This window comes from Scyliorhinus canicula, chromosome 9, assembly GCF_902713615.1.
Source record: "Scyliorhinus canicula chromosome 9, sScyCan1.1, whole genome shotgun sequence".
Taxonomy (NCBI): domain Eukaryota; kingdom Metazoa; phylum Chordata; class Chondrichthyes; order Carcharhiniformes; family Scyliorhinidae; genus Scyliorhinus; species Scyliorhinus canicula.
Window position 1 is genome coordinate 58139970 of NC_052154.1, and position 23985 is coordinate 58163954.

General features: G+C 46.5%; 1 long non-coding RNA gene across 9 annotated transcripts in view; it reads right to left on the reverse strand.

Annotated features, from left to right (window-relative positions):
• LOC119971332 overlaps positions 1–23985 on the reverse strand; it is a 508049-nt gene that overhangs the window by 450902 nt on the left and 33162 nt on the right. For 8 of the 9 annotated variants that reach the window (XR_005461812.1, XR_005461817.1, XR_005461809.1 and 5 more), the window contains one exon: positions 932–1074. The exons of the other annotated variant lie outside the window; for it this stretch is intronic. This is a non-coding gene — a long non-coding RNA (uncharacterized LOC119971332). The remainder of the gene's footprint in view (positions 1–931; positions 1075–23985) is intronic. 9 annotated transcript variants of the gene reach the window in all.

Here is a 23985-nt window from a genome sequence, read left to right on the forward strand (position 1 = left end):
AAGAGGAGCTAGGAGGGGAGCTGGAAACTGAACTGTGGGGAAAAAGCCCTGAAAGGGGTAAATGCATCCTCGTCTTGTGCTAGACTTAGCTTGATTCAGTTCAAGGTAGTCCACAGGGCCCACATAATGGTACCCTGGAGTAGGTTCTTCGGGGAGGTGGAGGACAGATGTGGACGGTGTGGGGGTAGCCCGGCTAACCATGTTCATATGTTTTGGGCATGTCCAAAACTGAGGGAATTCTGGCAGGGGTTTGCGGATGTTATGTCAAAGTCCTGGAAGGTAGGGTAACTCCGAACCCAAAATTGGCAAAATTTTGGGGTGTCGGATGATCCGGGGCAAAGTGGGGGGAGGGAGGCCGATATTCTGGCCTTCTCCTCCCTGGTGGCCCGGAGACGGATCTTACGGAAATGGAGGAACTCGGAGCCCCAAAGTCAGGAGTGTGTGTTAGTGATATGGTAGGGTTTCTCAGTCTGGAGAAAATCAAGTTTGCTCTGAGAGGAGCAATACAGGGATTCACCTGGAGCTGGCAGCCGTTCATCGATTTCTTCAATAAACATTGAAGTGGGGGGGTGGGGGGGCGGGGGGGTGGAGGAAAACAGGAGGCATGGCGATGTTAGCTAAGGACAGGGAACTTAGTATATGGGCAATTGGGGACAGGGTGGAATAAGTGGGAACGTGGTTTATTATTTATTGTTCTTCTAGGGGGTTTTTTTGTGCGTCGGCCCGCGTGGTTGTTATAGAAATGTCAATATGTTAAATTGTGAAAATTACAAATGCTTCAATAAAATATTTTCTAAAAAAAAACATAAGCTGATGGACCAAAAATAATAGAAAGCATGGAAAGGGAAAATCTTAGCAGACTGGAATGAAAGCTCGAAGTATTTTACATTTAAGAAATTTAATACAAAATCATACAGGCTTAAAAGCTCACTTTGTAGCACTCTTGTGCCCAAGTCTCTCCGGAGACCTTGCAGTACTGAAGGAGTGTTGCACTGTCAGGGTGCCATCTTTCGGATGAGGCGTTAAACTGAGCCAAACCTTCTTTCCACGGTGGATGTGAAATATCCCAGGGCACTATTTTGAAGAGAAAGGGGATTATCCATGATTTCCTTGGCAATACTTAGTTCTCAATCAACATCACAAAACCAAATCATTGCAGTATTATCACATTTCTGTTTGGGGAGGTTGTTCTGTGCAAATTGACTTGTCACATTTTCTACATTTGAACTACACTTGAAAAGTACTTTATTGGGTGCAAAGTGCTTTCGGATATCCTGAGATAATGGGTGTCATGTATATGCAAGTTATTGTTTCATACAAATTTGCGAATAACAACATTACGATCTAACAATATTCAGTTTTGATAATTTATCTATTTTTCTAGAACCTTCTCATGAGTGTCAACATCGATGGATTTTCTACCTACACAGATGTGGAAAGTAGCAATATAAGAGTTAAAGAAGATTTATATTTCTTAGTGATTGAAACAATATAAAACCTCTGGAGGTATGTTGGCCCAATGATTTCCCCTCAATGGATGGAAGCTAGATTTAACTTGTTACTTCAATGTATCGGTCAGAAGTCTCTTGTGTCCAGGATGATTCTTTCTGGCAGATGACTGGGTGAAATTGGGATATCAGTGTTGACTGTAGATTCACAGATGGCTGATGAGGCCCATTTTAGCCTTGCAGGTTCTCCCACAGTGAGGACAACCAGTAGAGATCGCGGCAGATTCCTGACTCAAGCAACTGCCCTCTCTTTCTGTCTGTTTCCTTATTCACTCTCTCTCAGTGGCCGTCTTTGTTGATTGGGATAGTCTTGACACTATTTTGGATGATAGATCACCATTTAGGTCAGAATGAACACCTGCTTCCCATGTGTTGACATTAATAGAGTAGAACTTCATGGAGGCTTTTAGATTGTCTTTGAAACTGAATTTAATACTTACATATGAACAAATAAAACTTTAATCATAGGTCAGTAAACTAATGGGATGAAAACTTCCTTTCTGCTGCCTGTGAAGTTCTACGTAAAATAATGTTGGGAAATCTCAATCTCCGGTTTCCTCCCACAGTCCAAAGATGTGCAGGTTGGGTGGATTGGCCATGATAAATTGCCCTTAGTGTTCAAAATTCTATGAATTCTATGATAATCTATTGGCATTCCGCACAAAACAATAATTCAGCACTAATTGGCAAATCTGCTCAAACAGACCTCAGAATAGATAGTTTGCAAAATAGAAAAATACCAAACTGGTGTAAGAGTGAGTGCACACGAGGTTGGGATCAATGGGCTTTCCTTTGTATGCAAGTGTGATACACCCGAATTGAAGATACTGAAACTATGTGCCTGAAATCAAAAGTGTCCCATTCCACAGCACTAACATCCCATAGTTTAATGAAAGAAACAAAAATGCATAATTTACAAACCAATAAAATCTTGCTCCAACCTATGAAGACTTCAAATGGAGTGTTTTGATGCAGAAACAATCTCAGACAGAAATGTTCAAGAGTAACAAAGTACCGATCATTTATGCATGCCAAATTAGTTCAGCTCAGTCAACAGATTTTTTTCACGTCTGCTGAATGCTGGGAAGTATGTGTAACTTTGTGCCTTCAGGGGTTGATTCAGCACAGGGCTAAATAGCTGGCTTTTAAAGCAGACCCAGGCAGGCCAGCAGCGCCGGTTCAATTCCCGTACCAGCATTCCCGAACAGGCGCCGGAATGTGGTGACTAGGGGCTTTTCACTGTAACTTCATTTGAAGCCTACTTGTGACAATATGCGATTTTCATTTCATTTCGTTTCTATGTCAACATTCTAATTCCGAAAGACCGAACCATAACATTTTGGATTGTGTTCTCCTCATCAATCGATGCATTTCTGTAGCTGACCAGTTCTAGAGTTGCAAGTGCTACGACCTGCCTGCCGCACTTGACACATTTTCATATATACTCACTCATGGATGAACAGTTCTAAACATTCTTTTAAAATCTGTTTAAATTGAAATTGCTGATTTCAATCCTGCCATGTGAAGGATGTGGTTAGAGCAAGTAAAAAGCATTCCACAAAAGATGAAGAGAGAATCAACTTACATCAATTCCAGTATATCTTTTAGGAAATATATTACGAATGACATGATAAGAAGGCGTGAAGCAAGCTACTCACCCCTCTTCTCTGCTAGGGAAAGTAGTGCAGAGAAGGAAAAAGGGGGGGACATGATATTTAAAACAGATTTAAACTCTAATTCCAGAGGACCGATATCATCAACACAGATCATGTATAATTACTGAAGGTATGTGCTGTTTTCCTATCATATCCATAAAGTTTATGACCATAAGGTTTATGGTAGCACACTTGGTTATGGTAGCACACTTGCTTCACCATTGTTTGAAACTGAATCATCCTTCAGAGTGATTAATACATTTTTTGAAGATTTGCATACATGTCTTTGGTCACAAAACAAACCATGGAGCTAAAATTTCATTTTAAAACCGATTAGTGAAATAAAGGGGTCAATCACCCTTTGAAAGAGCCAAGAGGCAGATCACATAACTTACTGGCTGGCATGAAAACAGAAACACCATTGTGCTTGTAATACTCCTCATTAAAACTAAATCAAACTTAAATTAATGAAAAAACATTTAATTATAAGTGTTCTAAATAGAATATGCAGCAAAGGTCAATGAATTATGATTTTTTTCCCCATTCTCGAGACAGGCCATAATTTATCTGAACTGTTTATGGTCATAAGTTATCGAGTCTGTCTCATTTGTGGAAGTAAAAATGTCTCACTGCCCTCTGTAGCATGACCTCAACATATTGGTTTTAAGTTTCATTTAGTTAATGGTATGAATACATAATTGTAAAAGTTTCACTTAACCAAATCACATAATGCTCTAACTTAATAAATAATATGTCAGCATTGCAACAATTCAGTTTAATTGAATTTTTCTCGTTTCTTCATTAGATTATGCTGTTTTGCTAAGTAATGGACATTGCTCTTAATTCTACTGCTTTCAAAAGTGCTTTGAATATATATAATGCAAAAAATGCATTCTTTCTCCAGATCTTACGTCTAGTCACATCAAGATTATATGCAAATAATTGCAAAAAAATTTCACAATTATAATTTGAAACAATTATATTTAAGTTAGAGATATGTTAAGAAGACATTTTGTGATGCATTGAGTGGCAAAGTGTGAAACGATTCATCAAATTGCATATACATGAATTCTGTTTTGGTACCATCCAGAATAATAATGATAATTTTTAATAGTGTCAAAAATAAGCTTACATTATACTGAAATGAAGTTACTGGTAAAATCCCCTAGTCGCCACACTCTGGCGTCTGTTCGGGTATACCAAGGGAGAATTCAGAATGTCAAATTCACCTAACAAGCATGTATTTCGGGGACTTGTGGGAGGAAACTAAAGCACCCGGAGGAAACCCACACAGACACTGGGAGGATGTGCAGACTCCAAGCTGGGAATCGAACCCGGGTCGCTGCGCTGTGAAGCAACAGTGCTAACCACTGTGCTACCATGCAAATAAACACTAATGTGCACGATTAATTTTTTGCCATACATCAGCTATTTTAAATCGTTAGAACATCAACTAATATGGATATATTTTGGTCATAATTCTGATATGACCTGACTACCCGAAATGAGAATGACATCACAATGAGACCTCTGATCGCTCTCTGTATTTCATGTGGCAATTTCTTAAATAGTTGTTACATCATAATATCTCCCTCAGGATTTCTAAAACGTTGCTACATTCGAAGAATCAAGCACACTCAGTAATTACAGTAGCTTTTAGTATTTACTCCTACATTTCTTATTATACTACAACATAAACAATTATAACCCAGCACAATCCAGTCACAGGTTATGCTGGAAATAAGCTTCGATATTTTTCTATGCATTATCCTGTTTTACAGTTAAGCTCAGCTAGATTATCCATAATATTTTAAAAGAGGCACTACATGTAAAAATTTTTTGCATATTTTGATGAACTCTCCATCATTTTGGTCACACATCATGAACAACATTTCATCAAAAATAAAGTGTGCAGCAGCCTGCCTTACACTCCCCTCCAATCAAAAATAAGCTTCTTTTCTCCTGTCTTTTATTGAAGACAGCAATTTATGTTGGATTGCAGCTGAAACAACAGCAATTCTCCTACACCTCAAGTCAAATAAACATTCTTTATCTGTAATGCCAAGAAAGTATCAACCATCACTGCAAATCCAAACTTAATCCTATCCTGACATCCACACATTCATATTTTCCTACACGGAACACTGCATAACAATCAGGAGAAGGAAACAGGCCAATTTCTCTTCCATCCCCTGCACATAGTGAGAAAGGTGCCTTATTCCAACTGAGGAAGGTAATCGAATGCAGGCCTGAAATTGAACTGGACCAGATCCAAGGTGCATTTACTCACTGAGCCACTAGAGAAACCCAAACAATTCCCTCCAAAATTATAATTTGTAAAATGGCAACTGCTACATTCTCAACACAGGAACATTCCAATAACTTGAAAACCTGGATATGTCTAGTGCCCAAAAACTAAATACATATTTATATAGCATCTTTCATGGATGTCTCAAAGTATTTTACAGCCAATGAAGTACTTTTGAAGCTGCAATGCACAGTTGTAATGTAGGAACTGTGGCAGCCTAATTGCACACAGCAAACTCCCAAAAACAGTACTGCAATAAAGATCAGTCTAGTTTTTTGTGATGTTGACTGAGGGTTAGATACTCCCCTGCTCTTACTCAACGTGCCATTGAATTTTTCTTTAAAGGGGGCAGATGGGGTACTCCTTCGGTGCTGCATCGGAGTGTCAGCCTTGATTTCTGTGTTCAAACCCTGGAGTAGGACTTCAACCCACAACTTTACGACTCAGTGATGAAAGTGGTAGCAACTGAGCCATGGCTGACACATACCTTGTGGCATCAGACCTGGTTGGCAGCGCTAAAAGGAAGGTTCTTGGGCTGGAAGAATAGCCTTAGCTGATTCATGAACCTTGCAGCATAGACATCTCTTGAGGAGTTACTGGACTTGCCTTGTGGAGCTCCATTATAAATTTTCTATGCACAGCCCTGCGCTGTCGGCATTACCACCACCACCAGAATTAAGCTGGGAGCCATAAAAGGTAATGAGAAAGATCATTGATTTCAGCCATCAACTGTTATCCAACTTCAGAGATGCTGCCAGGCCTGCTAAGCATCTCCTGTTTTCATTTCTGATTACTAGCATCTGCTGTATTTTCCTTTTGTATTAATATGTCTAAGTCATCCTTATTGTTGCTTCTGGTACAACTTGTCCTCCTATCCAACATATTACAAAAACATAAAAGACGAATGTAGGCTGCACAGATGAACCAAGATCCACTAGTGACCTCTTTCCCATTCCATGTGGTTTATCAAATTTTGTGTTATACATTCCTATGTTTATAAAATTTCACCAACATTGATCCTAGTAAGTTATACCACAATTATTCACACTTCAGAGCTTTCAACCAATAAATGTAATTAGAAGCTGTATATTTGTGTAGTTAACCACCCAAAGCCTACCATATCAATCTCACAAAATAATATAGTGACTTGCTTATAGTTTTATTAGTTCTGTTAAATAACAAAATATAACATTCTCCTAACAGATTTGAAAACAAAATTAGTTGCAGATATTTTTGCAGTCACCAAACACAGAAAATTCTTCAACAATTTTAAAATTTAACACCAACTATTATCTATGTGCATTCACCAATATAGTCATATTCTGTTACATTTAAATTACTGTTTAAAAATAAATGTTATCATACAAATTTACAGTTAAGATCTGTGCGTCATAATTAGCAGTGTCAACTGGGATGTACAAACAACTGCTCATGGTATAATTTTATACTTCCATCATTTGTTATGTGGAAATATATATGATCATACTCCAAAAAAACAGAGCAATATAAATTATAATATCACTGTAATGTAATGCAGGAAGTGTACAAGCACCATTTACTGAATCATGTACAGCTAAAGTAGTAATTTTACTTGAACCATATTTTAAACCCAAGGCAGCTCTGACTCAGAAACACATTATGGCCAGGCAGCCTAGTAATCATCAAGGAGTCAGAATGTCTGTTGGTCACCAACCTATGATTTACAATATCTACCAAAAAAAACCTTTATTTTTCAGTCTAAAATTATTAGGCCACTTGATGTCAACCCGATGAAAAATCATCAGCCTTCATGTTCTTCTACAAGTGAAATGGGAGTGAACAAAAAGCAGCGGAATATTGGGAAAGTGCCAGGAGTTGAATTTTATGTATTCAATGCCATTCTGAGCACTAATGCTCTCAAACGTCAAATGCCCTGAAAGTAGTAAAAATGTAAATCAGAGTTAGTGGGGAAAGGGTAAAGTTAGCTTGTTCAGGCCTGTGGAGCGAAAGCAGGAAGAAAGGAGCATTGTGGCCCCTGATTCTAAGATTTGTAATATCTTACTACAATCTGTGAAATGACACCTGAAATAATTGTGGAGCAATCGGTGGCTGGATCTCAAAGTTTGTGTTAAAACATTCAAGATATAGGAATCCTAAAAAGCAGAGTTGGAAAACCTGGAGGTGGATGCCTGATGAAAACAGCTGATGGAAAGAACAGCTGTTGGTTGAAAGAACATTTTAAAGTTTGTCTTTTTGAGAGTAGAATGTGGAAATACTCAATTGACAATCGTCGAGGAGGATTTGAGGAGAAGTGTAGTAATTGTTTTAATGTGCCCCAACAGGACAACTAATTTGTACTCAGCATTATTCTACAAACAGAAAATAATCCAATAATTTGTTTAAATGATGCTCATGGAGGGATAAATGTTGGCCACAATATCAAATAAATTCCCCTGCTATTTTCTGAACACTGCAATGGAATCTTGGATGCCCACATGAGAGAACAAATAATATCTCCCTTCAATGTTTCATTGCAAATTTTCCACCACTAATATTGCAGCATTCCACTAGTTCTGCATTGAAGTGTCACCCGAATTACCTGTTAAATCTCTGGAACTGGACTCGAACCCAGGACCTTCTACCTTGGTGGTGAGAATAATGCCATAGAACCAAGGAACCTCCACTAATATCAAGTGAACTTCAGTGCTGCACCAGAGGCCAGCAGCAGATAAGCAAGGCTCCTAGGCCACGTGGAGGATACAGTTTGGGAAAGCAGAGGACGGTGCCAGGAGCAGAGAGAACCACCATTTGTGATTTGTGAGGGGGGGGAAATGGGCGGGGGGAGGAAAGAGTAGAGTGAGCGTTGTTTGAGATCCATGATCAGAATCACAGTTTCATAGTTAAAAAATGAACCCTATTTTTTGAGAACTAGAACCTCATAGCATTGACTATGCAAACGCCTGCTCTTTGAGACACTTTATTAGCTGCCTAAAATCAATATCAATCTCTTTAGCGATATGAAGCAACACTATCAATCTGGTAGTCAAAAATGCAGAAAAAAGAAGGCAAAGCTAAGCATAAAGACAGTTTGTCGTTGTTTTTATAAAGATCCAAGTATTGAACAGTGCGACAGTGCACATTCATCCAAAGGTATGAGTGAATTATCATTGAATTGCCATTTTCCAGAGATACCACATTGACTGCAAAAGTTGAACAAGTAGACTCTGAAATGACACCGGAACTACATGATATTGCTGGAGTTCCCAATCCGTTGGAGAATCAAGAGTTGGGCAAAAAAATTCCAATGCGCCAACCCCCCCTCCCCCGGTGGCAGCGAGCTTCACGCCCTGGAACAGGGTGATGCAAATGGATCTCTGATATTTGGGGGGGGGGGGGGGGGGGGGGGGGGGGGGGGGGGGGGGGGGGGGGGGGGGGTGGGGGGGGAATCAGGCTGTCTGTTAGGAGTGTCTGTTCACCTTCATGAGGGTGTGTTGTGGAGTTTGTAACCTGTAATTGACCCGCTAGTGGGAGAGAATGCCCCTACCTGACAGCTGGGGGAGGTGGGGCAGCCATCAAACATTTCAGTATCTGGCTGCCCACACAAAATGGCATCGCAATAGCAGGATTCCCGCCATGCATAAATTTGCATGGCAGCTCCTGGGCACCGCTCCGAGCTCCAATGCAGACCAGGAGCGATTCTATTCTGGCGGGAGAACTTAAGGGCGAGATTCTCCGATGGCGAGTCAGAGTGTCCGCGCCATTATGAACGACGTCATGATTCACGACGGCGCTAATGGGCCGCTGGCAGCATCAATTCTGGCCCTGAAAAGGGGCCAGCAGCGGGGCTGCGAGAAACACGGTGGGCGTGGCGCCAGAGTGGTGCTGTCATCATGCGATGCCCGGATGACGCGGCGCCGTGTCATTTTATGTGCCCGATGCGTGCACAGGCCCTGATACAGAGAGGTGGCTGCGCCCCGCCGTGCCGCTCCCAGGTTCCGGGACAATGACCTGGAGACGCTGCTGGATGCAGTGGAAGAGCTGAGGGCGATCCTGTGCCCAAGATGTGGCCACCGGCATCTGGCCAGCACAGTCAGCTGCAGCAGGCGTGATCTGGCATCGTCGTTAGCACTGTGGGGCACACCCACGCTCCGAAGAGCAGTGCCGCAAGAAGCTCCACGGCCTCACGAGGGCAGCTAGGATAAGTACGCCGAGAGTTCCCCCAGGCCACACCCCCCCCCCCCCCACCACGTGCCAAGCGCCCCCGCAGGAGTGGGGGGGTGCACCACATACCACACGACCCACATGGACACCACACCGCCCTTGCGAGCAGCCATGGCGTGGTGCTCAGTGACCCCCCCCAGTCATAATGTTGCCAACATCTGCGCGTCTTGCTGCTGACCGCCTAACTCTGATGCTTCTTCCCCCCCCACCCCACAGGACAAGACAGCCCACAACCATCGTGAGTGTGCAAGAACCGGAGGGGGATCACCTGTGCTGCACCCCCTCACCGCCCATGAGCAGAGGGCTCTGGACCTCGCTGGGGGAGCCACCACCCGGGAGGTAGCGCCATGCCAGATCGGAGGCGCATTACCAAGTGAGACTCCCCTGCCTGGCCACACTCCCTCAGCCCCTCACATCCCCCCTCCCTCCCCTCATACTGCACCCCCTCACACTCCACCCCCTAACGCCCCCTCACACTCCACCCTCTCACACTGCCTCCTCCACCCCCTAAACCCCCCTCACACTCGACTCTGCGTGTCTAACGATACATGCTTTAATGTGTATTCCAGGGCCAGCCGCCGATCGTCCCGGGACGTCTCAGACAAGCCACCGCCATCAAGGTCCACGTCCACAGGGTCGCCCACCAGGGAGGGGAAGGAAGACGGACAGGAGGGCCCTATTCCGAAGCCGGGCCACAGGAGACGGACGCACAGAGGACTGACACAAACGACACTGAAGAACACAGGACGGACAGTCAGGCCACTGATGGCCATGAGACGGACAAAGAGAGGACGGAGAGCCAGGACAGTGACAGACAGAGGACGCGGACTGTGGACCGTGACGCACAGAGGACAGCCAAACTGATGATAGACAGACCGGACACAGCCCCTCACATGGGTCGGGGACAACATCCATCGGTCCAAGGCTCGACACAGGAGACCCCAGACCTGGGGTCCGAAGAAGACATGGACCTTGCGTCACAGTTGTTATCTACACCCTCCACCATCGCAGATAACCTCACCTCGGTTGGGCACATTAGTGATGAGGCTTCTGGGACACTGACTGGTGCGCACCACACAGCCGAACCGGTACAGCAGGTGGAGGTATGAGCAGCCAAGGGGCTGGACGGTCAGAGGGCAGCCCAGCCCCAGCACTCCGCTGCCGCCCAGATGGTTCCCAGGTTCCTGGACTTACCAGAGCCACCCACAGACCCGATGTGTTTGGAAACCCAGGAAGTGGACAACGGGATGAGAGCCGCCTTCCAGCATCTGCAGATGCAGTTGGAGGAGTCCATCCTGTCCAGGAGCAGGGAGTGGTGCCGGTCATGGCTGCCACCTAGGCCGACACTGCACGGGTGGAGTGCGCAGTGGAGGCAATGGGGGCAACGGTTTCAGCCATGGGTCAGTTTCTGCAAGGCGTGGGGCTTCATGTGAACGCGTCATCCGTGGCCCAGGAGAGGACTGCCCTCTCACAGGCAGCCATGTCCTAGAGCCAGCTGGGCATTTGCACCGCGCTCCAGGGTTTGGCCGAGTCTCAGCAGGCCATGGCCCAGTCTCAGCAGGCCATCGCTGAGAGCATCGGCGGCCTTGCGCACGTGCTGGATAGCGTCGCACAAGCCCAGAGGGAGGTTGCACAGTCCCCGACAGGGATGGCGCACTCCCTGATCTCCATCGCTGTGAATGTTCAGACCCTGGTCACTGCCACAGCGGGCCTCCACGACTGGCAGCGCTAGGTGTCGGTGGTGCCACGGCGCTTGTCTCAGCTTGCACCACCGTCCCATAGTGAGGCCCGGGGCCACCGGACTCCGAGGGAAGAGGAGGTTCTAGGGCTGTCCCGGTGACTCATGCAAGTGAGGTCCCGGAACACTCGGACTCCCCCCGTTCCGTCCCAGGTGTATCTGGTGGGCAGCGGGCAGTACAGGGTGGCACCACGCAGTTGCAGGGCAGGAGTCTCAGCAGTCCGCCTCCACTCCTGCTGTACTGTCTGGGGTAACACCAAGGCGTAGTGGTAGGACCCGTAAGGCAAAGACGTTCGACACATAGTAAGTTGGCACAGGTGCAGGGCACAGCTTAGTTATAGGGACTAGGGCACTTGTATGTGAATGTCACGATTAAAGTCTCTCTTACACCAAACCTAGATGCCTCTGTGCTATCTCCTGTGCCTGAGGGGTTGTGAAGGGGACTGAGTGGCACTGGGGTCGAAGTTCGGTACAACGGTGAGGCCGGGTGTGTGTTCCCCCACCCCCAACCCCCCGTCGTCCTCGGAACACCGACGCCAGCTATCCAACGTGGCCATGTGATGGAGTGTCCGTGATGCATACAGGGACCACCCAGGTGGAGGATGTAGCTGTGGCCATGAGTCAGACATTGTCTAACGATTTTGGCGCTCACAGCTCATCGCAGAGCGGGTTGTCATCTCTCAACATGGCACTGATCGGCACCTGCTTACACTAGCAATTGTGTGAGACCATCCTGTTGTGCTGCCGGTGTAGGGTGCTGTGAAAGTGGTGGTGTGGGAGCTAGGGTTGTCGGATGGTGCGGGAGATGGGGGGTGCGTTTGGGCGGAATGGTGGTGCAAGTACCTTGCTCAGCGATGCCCTCCCCCTAGTTGGTGAAACGTGCGGCGATCAACGCCTCGCGTGCTCGCTAAGTCGGTGGCATCGTGCTGCCTCCCGGACATATTCAGCCCCCATGTCGCGTGTGTGCCAACCCTCCTCCCCATCCTCCTCCGCCTCCTCTCTTCCTCATGTACAGATCCGTCGACCTCATTGGGCTCCCCCGTGCCTCCTCCTCCAGGACATCGCCCCTCTGCTGGGCTATGTTGTGGAGGACGCAGCAGACAACAACTATGCGGCCGACCCTCTCTGAATGGTACTGGAGGGCCCCTCCAGAGCGGTCCAGGCACCTGAAGCGCATCTTCAAGAGGCCAAAAGCACCCCTCGACAACACCCTGGTTGCTGCATAGTCCTCATTGTAGCGGGTCTCCGCGTTGGTCTGTAGTCTCCGTATAAGCGTCATCAGCCACGACCGCAACGGGTAACCCCAGTGGCCCAGCAACCAGTCCCTCAGCCGGGGAGGGGAGGGGTGGGGGGTGTCCCTCGAACATGGCAGGGATGAAGGATAGCGCCAGTATAAAGGCATCATGCACACTGCCGGGGTACTGGCCGCACACGTGCATGATCTTCATGCGGTGGTCGAGACCACCTGAATGTTCATGGAGTAGGTCCCCTTTAGGTTCATGAACACGTCCATGTTCTCCGATGGTGGACGCATGGCGACGTGCATCCCATCAATCGCACTCTGGCCACAGAGGCGAATCCTGCTGCCCGGGCATCCAGGTGTGCGCGATCCTCTTGAAACTGGATATACCGGTTGGCGATGGCAGACAGGTCGTCGATGACTGCTTGGATGCAAAGGTGCAACGATGCCTGCGAGACAGCGGACAGGTCCCTGCTCAGAACCTGGAATGCGTAGAAGTTGAGGGCAACCATCACCTTGACGGGCGCCGGGACAGCAGACCTCCCCCCCGTTCCACGCTGTGCCAGCTGTGCCATGAAGTGGCATATATATGTGCGACAGTCTCCCTACTCATCCGGAGTCTCCTCCGGAGCATGCCCTGTCTGGCAGGTCCTCGAAGGACATCCGGTGACAGTACACTCGAGACCTCATGGGGCGCCTCCGTTGCCTTGCCACCACCACCTGCTCCTCCTCCTCCCCCTACACCCCATCAAGATTGGTATCCTCGTCCTGTGCATTCCCAACGATGTGGTGGTCATCGTCCACCTCCACCTCCTCCTGCACCCTGTCGGGCGGGCCTGCAGCCTGAGCAGGTGGCACGGGACCCTCTGCAGCCAGTCTCTCTGCTGCAGCCACCACTGCCGCAGCTGCTCTGAGCCACCTGCGTCGACGCTGCCAAAGGGCCACCTGCAGGGCAGCGGCTCTCACCACGGCGGCAAACATCGCTGGCTGGTACCCAAACATTACGATCTGCGGGGGTGGGGGGAGGATACAACATGTTTAACGATGGCGCATTGACACCTCAACAGCCAGGTGCTATGGTATACACGTGTGCCCCGGTTGGCTGGTGTCGCTATAGACACACAAGCACCCTGACCACTGCCCACAGTATCCGTCCACCCCCCAGTTTTGCCCATCCCCCCTCACTGCATCACCGTGGGCTGGCCATGCCCTCACAGAGGCTGGCATGTGTGTCGCCTTGACCCTTCCCAGTTATGGTCTCCGTCAGGTGGGTGTTGCGGCACCTGGGGGAGGTGGGGCTGGGCGCACCCAAGGTCAAGGCGTGTGGCCGCGAGGGATGGCAGCACCAGTGGCCTTTGCCCATCAGCACGACCTCAACTTGCAGGCGTGGCTTTGCCGGCTGGCATGTCGCTCCCGCGGGAACATCCCCCCACACCCCCGGAACATGGAAGCCCCCTTCCCCGACACCCCTCCCTCTTCCTCTTTCTCCCCCCTCCTCCTCTTTCTCCCCCCGTCCTCCTCTTTCTCCCCCGTCCTCCTCTTTCTCCCCCCCTCCTCCTCTTTCTCCCCCCCTCCTCCTCTTTCTCCCCCCCTCCTCCTCTTTCTCCCCCCTCCTCCTCTTTCTCCCCCCCTCCTCCTCTTTCTCCCCCCCCTCCTCCTCTTTCTCCCCCCCTCCTCCTCTTTTCTCCCCCCCTCCTCCTCTTTCTCCCCCCCTCCTCCTCTTTCTCCCCCCTCCTCCTCTTTCTCCCCCTCCTCCTCTTTCTCCCCCCCTCCTCCTTCTTCTCCCCCCTCCTCTTTTTCCCCCCTCCTCCTCTTTCTCCGCCCCCCCTCCTCTTCCGCCCCCCCTCCTCTTTCCGCCCCCCCTCCTCTTTCCGCCCCCCCTCCTCTTTCCGCCCCCCCTCCTCCTTTTTCCGCCCCCCCTCCTCCTCCTTCCGCCCCCCCTCCTCCTCCTTCCGCCCCCCCTCCTCCTCTTCCATCCCCCTTCCTCCTCCGTCCCCCCCCTCCTCCTCCTCCGTCCCCCCCTCCTCCTCCGTCCCCCCCTCCTTGGCATCAAATCCACTTTCCTGCCCTTGCTGCATAAACCTTCAACCCATTAGTAATTAAAAATCTATCACCTCCTGAAATTTACTCAATGTTCCAGCATCCACCGCACTCTTGGTTTGTGAATTCCACAGATTCATGACGCTTTGGGAAGTAATTTCTCCTCATCTCCATTTTTTATTTGCTACCCCTTATCCTAAATCTATGACCTCTCGTTCTAGGTTGCCCAAAAGAGGAAACACCCACTCTACGTCTACTTTGTGGATACCTTTTATCTTAAATACCTCAATTAGATCTCCTCTCATTCTTCTAACCTCAAGAGAGTATAGGCCTACCCTGTTCAATCTCTCTTCATAAGAAAACCTTTCATCTCTGGAATAAATCTATTGAACCTCCTCTGAACTGCCTCCATTGCAACCTACATTCCTCCTCAAACAAGGGAACCAAAACCGTGCGCAGTATTCCAGGTGCAGACTCACCAATGCCTTGTACAGTTGCAGCAACACATCCCCACTTGAATTCTCTTAGCTATAAAGGCCAAAATTCCATTTCCCTTCTTTATTACCTGCTGTACCTGCATGTTAGTTTTCTGTGATTTGTACATGAGGACACCCAGATCCCTCTGCTTATAATAAGTCACCTTTCTATTTTTCCACCCTAAATGGATAACTTCACACTTATCCACGTTAAACTCCATCTGCCAAATTTTAGCCTAATCACCTAACCTATCTATATCTATTTGTGAATTTCTTATTTCCTCTTTGCAACATACTATCCCACCTACTTTGTCATCTGTAAATACTTCACACTTATCCACAGTAAACTCCATCTGCCAAATTTTAGCCTAATCACCGGACCTATCTATATCCATTTGTAAATTTCTTATTTCCTCTTTGCAACGTACTATACCACCTATTTTATTGTCATCTGTAAATTTACTATAGTACCTTTTATCCCAGCACTCAAGTTTTTTATATATTACAAATAGTTGGGGTCCGAAACCCAAACACCGTGGCACCCCACTAGTTACATCGTGTCGACCAGAAAAAGACCCATTCATCCCAACGTTCTGCATTTTGTTGGTTAGCCAGTCTTCTATCCAAGCTAATAAATTACCTACAATACTATGGTTCTTACCTTTTGTGCGGCAGCTGATCAAATGTCTTCTGGACGTTAAGATATACTACCTTCACAGGATCCCCATTATCCACTAGGCTTGTTACACCTTTGAAGAATTCTAGCAAATTATGCAAATATAATTTACCCTTCAAAAAAAACCTTCAGACTCTGATGGATTACACTTTGACTTTCTAAGTGACTTGTTAATACTTCCTTAATATTCTAACAATTTCCCAACAACAGATGTTAAATTAACTGGTCCAAAGTTTCTTACTTTTGAGCACCTATAGTTTACTCGCACCAGGACTCTGGTCCCAGTACGACTCAGGTGAAGACCGTCCCATCATAACAACTCCCTCCTTCTCCAATTCTGGTATCAATATATCCCATGATTTCGAACACATTTCTCCCATACCAATCTTTGAGCCACACATTTACCTCTTTAATCTTATTGACCCTGTGCCAATGAGCTCGTGGCTCAGGTAGTAATCCAGAGATTGGCTCTGCTTCTTTAATTTAGCCCCGAGCTGCTCACATTCCCGCAGCAGAACTTCGATCCTTGTTCAACATATAACATTGGTACTTAAGTAGACCATGACAACTGGATTTTTTCCCTCCCAATCTGAAGCTCTTCTGCAGCCCAGATGAGATATCCCAAACCCTGGCACAAGGTAGGCAACACAATCTTCAGGACTTGGAATCCTGGTCCCAGAGAACAGTGTCAATGCCCCTAAATAGAAGATCCCCGATTACAACTATATTTCTCTTCTCCCTCCACTTGAATGGCTCCCTGTACCATGGTGCTGTGGTCAGTTTGATCATCCTCCCAACAGTCCTCGTTCTAGTCCACAAAGGGAAAAAAAATGTTGAATCTGTTGGACAAGGACAAGGGCTGAGGCTCTTGCAATCCTACGTCTTGGATCCCTCTACCTACCTCACTCATCGTCACACCTTCTGGTCTCTGACCATTGGCCGAATTCAAGGTAGTTAATCTAAGGGGGTGTGACTGCCTCCTGAAACACAGGATCCAGGTAACTCTCCCCCCTTCCTGATGTGTCGCAGCATCCGAAGCTCAGACCCCAGCTCATCAACTCTGAGCCGAAGTTCCTCAAGCAACCAATACTTGGTTCAGATGTGGTCACTAGTTACCGCAATGGGGTCCACCAACTCCCACATCATGCAGGTACAACTCATCACCTGGCCCTGCATCTCTCTATTTAATTTGTTTTTTTATATTTCTAACTGGCTTTTAGCTTTTATAATCTAGAAATATTTCTCCTTTTTATTTTTAATCTGAAAGCAACTTAGAATACAGGCAAGGTTGAGAAGACAGGACCTTCATGAATACCTTCAGCCAGTATGGGAATTGAATCCACACTGCTGTCTTCGCTCTGCATCATGAACCAGCTGTCTAGCCAACTGAGTTAAACTGGTCTCTGGCAAAATTCTGAAGGCATGGCTTCACATCCCACTATATGCAGCTATGGGAAATTTAAATTCTATAGAACCATAGAATCCCTACAGTGCAGAAGGAGACCATTCAACCCATCAAGTCTGCAGTGACCTTCTGACAGAGACTCCTACCTAGCCTGTCGCCCTGCCCTATCCCCCTAACCCCACCTAACCTGCACATGTGGAACGCTAAGGGGCAATTTTAATATGGTCAATACACCTGAACTGCACATTTTTGGACTGTGGGTGGAAATCGGAGCACATGGAGTAAACCCACACAGACACGGGGAGAATGTGCAAACTCCTCATAGGCAGGCAGTCACCCAAGGCCGGAGTTGAACCCGGATCCCTGATGCTGCTAACCACTGTGCCACCCGTGGCACCCTCATACTACTACAAATTCTATTCCATAATAGTTGATTCAACGGCAGGTATGAGTCAATTAACATGTGTGACCAGCAATGGTGAAGTTAGAGCGATTTCTTTGTTTTGTCCAGCTAAAATCCCATATTTCCGAATGTCTGGAGACAACAGTTTTGGAAATCGTTGAAAATTTAGATTTGAACATCAAAAATTGTCGTGGGCAGATCTTCAATAATGCTGCAAATACGACCAGAAAATATTGAGGTCTGTCAGCAAGACTGAACAATGCCCCTGTGCATTATCCATCCTATGTTCCAGTCACTCCCTGAATTTAATCTGCAATTCTGCAGCTAAATCCTGTGACAGAGCTGTACATTTTTTTTTAAATCTGAAAGAGTGCAAACGTTCCACACACACTCTCGGTCTTTAAGTTCAATAACACCAAGCCAAATAAGGAATTATGCTTAAGTTCCCAGACAAGCCGCCAATTTTATTACAATTCCAAACCAGACCCTAATAGTGGCTGGGATACTGGATCAAAACCCAAATATTTTAGTTTATTTTGTAAGACTGGGGAAAGAATGATTCGCTCCAGGAGTAACTGCATGAAAAAAGTAGGGCATTGATGTTTAAAAAGAAATTTTATTATGAATACAATATTAAACTCTAATGTCGCACCCGAAAAGAACAGCCGACAATTAACCCTCAACACTACTCTCAATTCGCCATTAAAGAGCAAGGAAAGAAATATACAGCTGTCAATCCAGCTTAAAATCAGCAGGCTGTAGAGTAATATTTGCTTTGCAGAGAAGACTTGGGCCCTGGTTAAACCCCTGCAGACTATGGCTGAATGTCTACAAAAAGCTGCATCAGCCAAGTTGTTTCAGCCTCATTCTCGGCTTCAGACAAGGCTGCTCTGCTTTAAAATATTCCCCCCTTTTTAATCTATTGCCTGTAAAAGAAAGCTGCCTTTACTTGTGAAGTCTGTGGTAGCCAGGTGAGACCTCCACTCTTCTCTCTCTCTCGCTCGCTTAGCTGCACCCAGTACAGACAGTGTTGACGCCGGTGTCAAAACTGGCACGAGCGACATTGGCATCAACAGGCCTCCAGGCCCAGTCATTCTCCCCGTCCTCTGGGGCTAGAACGATACCGGAGTGCTGTGCGCTGCTCTGGCGCCAAAAGCTGGCCTGCCACGGCAGGCGCAGGTCCGCACATGGGCACCATGGCCGTCTCTGCGCCAGCCCGTGGGCAACATGGCACAGCCCTACAGGAGCCAGGGGCAAAGGAACATAGGCCAACCCCCAGAATGAGCCCGCCGATCGGTTGCCCCCAGTCACGGGCCTTGCCACCCTGGAAGCACCTACCCCCCCCCCCCCCCCCCCCTCTCCCCCCACCGGAGTCGGTTCCCTCCCGCCCTTCCACCAGGACATCCCCCGCAGCCAGAATGCCGAGGTCGCGCCGGGTAGGACCATACGCGAACTATGCCGGCAGGACTCGGTGGGCTCTCGGCCTAACAAGTGTGAAGAATCGCAGCGGGGGCTGACCGGCACTGCGGCAACCTGCCGCCGAATCTCCGGTTGCCGGAAAATCAGTGGCCCGGCATCGGGGTCTCACACCTCGCACCCCCCACCCCCGGCAGCGATTCTCCAACCCGGCACGGGCTTGGAGAATCCCACCCATTATCTCCCCAAACTTTAAAACAAATAACTTTCCAGGGACTGAAATAACATTAACTGCCCAGTCAAGCCACAGTACATTAGCCCAGACTGAAAATATAACAAAAGAACATTTCACCGTCTGGCTACGAAAAGTTCTCAGGAACTGCAAAACAGAATTTATTATTTTTTTGAAAAAACTGGACCATTGAAGTCAATCACACTAACTCCAGCCTTTTAACCCCTAATTGCCAATACATTTATAATCAAATTTTCCTAAAATCCTCCATTCGTCACACCCAAATTAAGAAAGACCGCTGTGAAAACTGAAGCAAAATCCTTGAGAGACATTTTGAAAGGTATGATATTGCTGTTTTTACTCCTTCATGGAACAGTTTACTTCAAAGAATTAATGCCATCAGCAAATGACAAAAACTGATACAAAATACTGTTGGCACTGCTGCCTCATGAAACCAAGATCCCAGGTTCGATCCCGGCTCTGGGTCACTGCCCGTGTGGAGTTTGCACATTCTCCCTGTGTTTGCATGGGTTTCGGCCCCGCAACCCAAAGATGTGCAGGGTAGGTGGATTGGCCACGCTAAATTGCCCCTTAATTGGGAAAAATTAATTGGGTACCCTTAATTTATTTTTTAAAATACTGATAGAAATGTATTGAATGCTACACACTTGGTAGCCTCAGTTAAAAGATTTGTCATGGAAGTTTGAAATGTTATGAGGGGCATAGACAGAGTGGATAGTCAGAGACTTTTTCCCAGGGTAGAGGGGTCAATTACAAGGGAGCATAGGTTTAAGGTGCGAGGGGCAAGGTTTAGAGGAAATGTACGAGGCACGTTTTTTACACTTGGAGGTGGTGGAAGCAGGAACGATAGTGATGTTTAAGAGGCATCTTGACAAATACATGAATAGGATGGGTAATGGAGGGATACGGACCCCGGAAGTGTGGAAGATTTTAGTTTAGACGGGCAGCATGGTCGGCGCAGGCTTGGAGGGCTGAAGGGCCTGTTCCTGTGCTGTACTTTTCTTTGTTCTTTGTTTGACTATAGCTCAGTGGAAGCAGAGGCAGTAACTTAACAAAGAATATAGGTTCCTCTGATATATCAGATGCGAAACATACAAGATGCATAAACAACAAAATCACTTTAAAAGAGAAAGAGAAGAACATCATCGAAATGTCAATGTTATTTGTGGCTCAATAATGGTGCAATTCCAGAGTAGAAGAAAACTGGTATTATTTAGTGTGCTTAGAATCACTTCAAATATATTCTGTACTCTCACTAGCCAACTCTTCTGCAGCGCTGTCTGCAGCTTTAATGAACACTACACTGTTTCAGTTTGCTCTGTTCCTTTAACTTCAGACTTCCTGGAAAGTTCTCTTCATTTCTCTAGTTTCATTTCCTAGCTGTTCTTTAGATTTCTGACAGTTTCTTCCTTGCCCCTTACTCCATTATATGGCTTTTCTTCTCACATAATGGAGAGCGATGTTCCCCCTCTCCCAGCTAAGCTCCTTATACTCTGGCTTCCAATTAAATCTAAACTCAAAACAGGTATCTTCCTGAAAAGGTTGCTAAGAAACAGCTCATTTTTTCCCCCAAGCTCTTGCTTACTTTTCACGCTGTAATCTCTAAGCACAACAGAAACACAGTTTGAGCTGAAAACAAAAAATCCCCATACATGCAAGCATCTAATTAGGTGGACCCTTTCTTACTCAAAACACTAAATTAAACTCACTTAAATCTTATTTCAAATATTTAATATTACAATTACCTCTGTTTCCTGACAATAGCTTCACAAAGTCTCAAAATAGGCAAAGTAGAAGGTCAGAACGCAGCTTTGGAGAGTTAAGGTAATAGTGAAGGGGACATAAGTGTATCAAATCTGCCATCCCATCAGTGAAGGGCAGGCATGGGTTAATAATAAATGCTGCTCATTACAGACCATGAGCAATTGGAATGCCATTTTAAAGAATGAAGTGCAGGGCTACTTTGGTTGATTCATTTCATTTGCACCTTCTCATCCTCCAAAGGGTTTCAGATGTCACATCTGTAATGAAATGTTGCTCACCTCTATTTGTGAGCTAGAGTCTCAGGTGAGCCTGCAATGGAACCAAGGTACCCAAGGCAGTTTACCTCCACATCTTCCATAGATCTTTAAATCACAACTTCCCTTTCTGCATCTTTAGCCATTGTTGTCTTTGATGTTTACTTTCAGAGAGAAGGGAAAAGGACTAATGGATCCAGGACTCAATGCTGCAGTCCTCACTTAATGTAGGCGGTGTAGAAAGGAGAGATAGTGGATCATGTTTGTCCAGCTGGAAGCACTGCCTGGGGTCAAATGGCCAAGGGAAGGTTGAGTATGAACAGGAAGGTGAGAAGGAGACACCCAGATAGTAGAAACCAAGGTTTTATTGTCAAAGAGTCACCTTCTTACAAATGAGTGAGAGCAGGTGCCAGGCATTCCTGTGATTGTCCAGAGACACTGTGCATCACATATACCACATTCTTTAAGAAAACCTGATGCCACATGGGGTTAGAGGCTACCACCTGCTTGCAGCATAGTTGCCAGTCATGCTGACCTCCTGGGCAATGGCCTCTCAGGCCAGAGAGGTGATGTCCATGTGCTTCCTGGTACTATCCCTTGGTTGACCTCCTGGGCAATGGCCTCTCAAGCCAGAGAGGTGATGTCCATGTGCTTCCTGGTACTATCCCTTGGTTGACCACCTGGGCAATGGCCTCTCAAGCCAGAGAGGTGATGTCCATGTGCTTCCTGGTATTATCCCTTGGCTGACCTCCTGGGCAATGGCCTCTCAGGCCAGAGAGTTGATGTCCATGTGCTTCCTGGTACTGTCCCTTGGCTGACCTCCTGGGCAATGGCCTCTCAGGCCAGAGAGGTGATGTCCATGTGCTTCCTGGTACTATCCCTTGGGTGTAGGACACACTTCTGCACCGAGATTGCTTCTGCACAGAGATTACTCCAATCAAAACATCAAGAACCTGGTGGCTGAAGCGGGACGATGCATTCTTCTTGAGGGCGGTGGGCTTTGCTTGTGGCTGGAAGTCATGTTGATCAGTCCCCTGGTACCAGGTGGGTTGGAGAGAGTGATACGAATGTGTTGCTCTGGCGTTTCAATACGCCTCTGCTACCTTTGAACCACCCAGCTGACAGCGGGTGGAAATAAGAATAGTTACAATAACAAGAGGAATGCTATACATTATCATCATGGACAAAACACCTCATCATGGAACTGGATGGAGAGCTACAGCTGTGGAAAAATGAGCGGGAACAATATGGAGCTGTGATCAACCAAGTGGGCTGTACCAAGTTGTTGATGCTCAGGTCTTCAGTTGTTTTCTTTCCAAAATATTATAGTAAGAAGTCTTACAACACCAGGTTAAAGTCCACCAAGTTTGTTTCAAATCACTAGCTTTCGGAGCACTGCTCCTTCCTCAAGTGAAATATAACAAGTTGCTATTCACATTCTTTGCACAGTTTTTTACAGCACTATGTAAATGTTTTGCTTTGGAATAATTCACTCTTTCTGCACAATGGAAAAATTGCAAGATGTATTAAAAGGTGAATTATTTTGTCAAATTGCCTAGTGCTGGAGCGAGCCTGATTAATGTATTTGTTTCCACATTTGTTCCCTGTATGTTTTTCATACTTTATGCTGGCTGTCAATGTGTGATCATGGAGGTATACTCTAGTGCGGAGCTGCAGCGATTTCCAATTTATGACTAATCGTTTGGATCTGATGTGGATGTTGTGGATTCAAAGGCAAGACTTGTAAAGGCCTGCCTGGTGATACAAAATATTGACCAACATAAATGTCAGTTGGCAGCACTATGCTACTCTGTGCATGCCACTGCCGGAGGACATCTCCTTGAGCGATCCACCATTTTGTGCAAATATACAGCAGTTGGAATTATTGATGCTACAGAATCACAGTGCCATGTTTCTTTCTAAATATGTTCCAAATGAGCCGGAGCCAGTAGTGACTTTGTGTTGGAATATTGGTCCCAAATACACAATAGTGAAAATGCAGCAGCAATGGAAATATCCATACTGGAGTTGCATAAATGTGGAATTTGCTGCAAATGCCACTAGTGTTGTCATGCGCTCAGAAGCAGATTGCAGACAACTGTGCCCTATAATATTCATTGAATCATAGAATGATACACACAGGAGAACACTCGAAACATAGTGCCTGTACTGACTCTTTGGTGGATATATCCAATTAATCCTTTCCATCCCTGCTCTTTCCCAATAACCCTGTTTTCCTTTTCCATTCACGCATTTATCCAATTCTCTTTGATTACTAATGAGGGAAAAGCAAATGCATATCTGAATGCTGAATTCCTTCCTGACATCTATGATGTGCAAGGAAGCAAGTGGCTCCACACTATGGATCTTGTGCTGTATGTCTCTGAAATCAGCACAATAAAACGGAAAAGGGTTACAAAGAACGCTAGGGTCCTACTCTTAATCAACTACCTCCTCATCTAACTCAGGGGCTGGTTTAGCTCACTCAGCTAAATCGCTGGCTTTTAAAGCAGACCAAGCAGGCCAGCAGCACGGTTCGATTCCTGTACCAGCCTCCCCGGACAGGCGCCGGAATGTGGCGACTAGGGGCTTTTCACAGTAGCTTCATTGAAGCCTACTCGTGACAATAAGCGATTTTCATTTCATTTT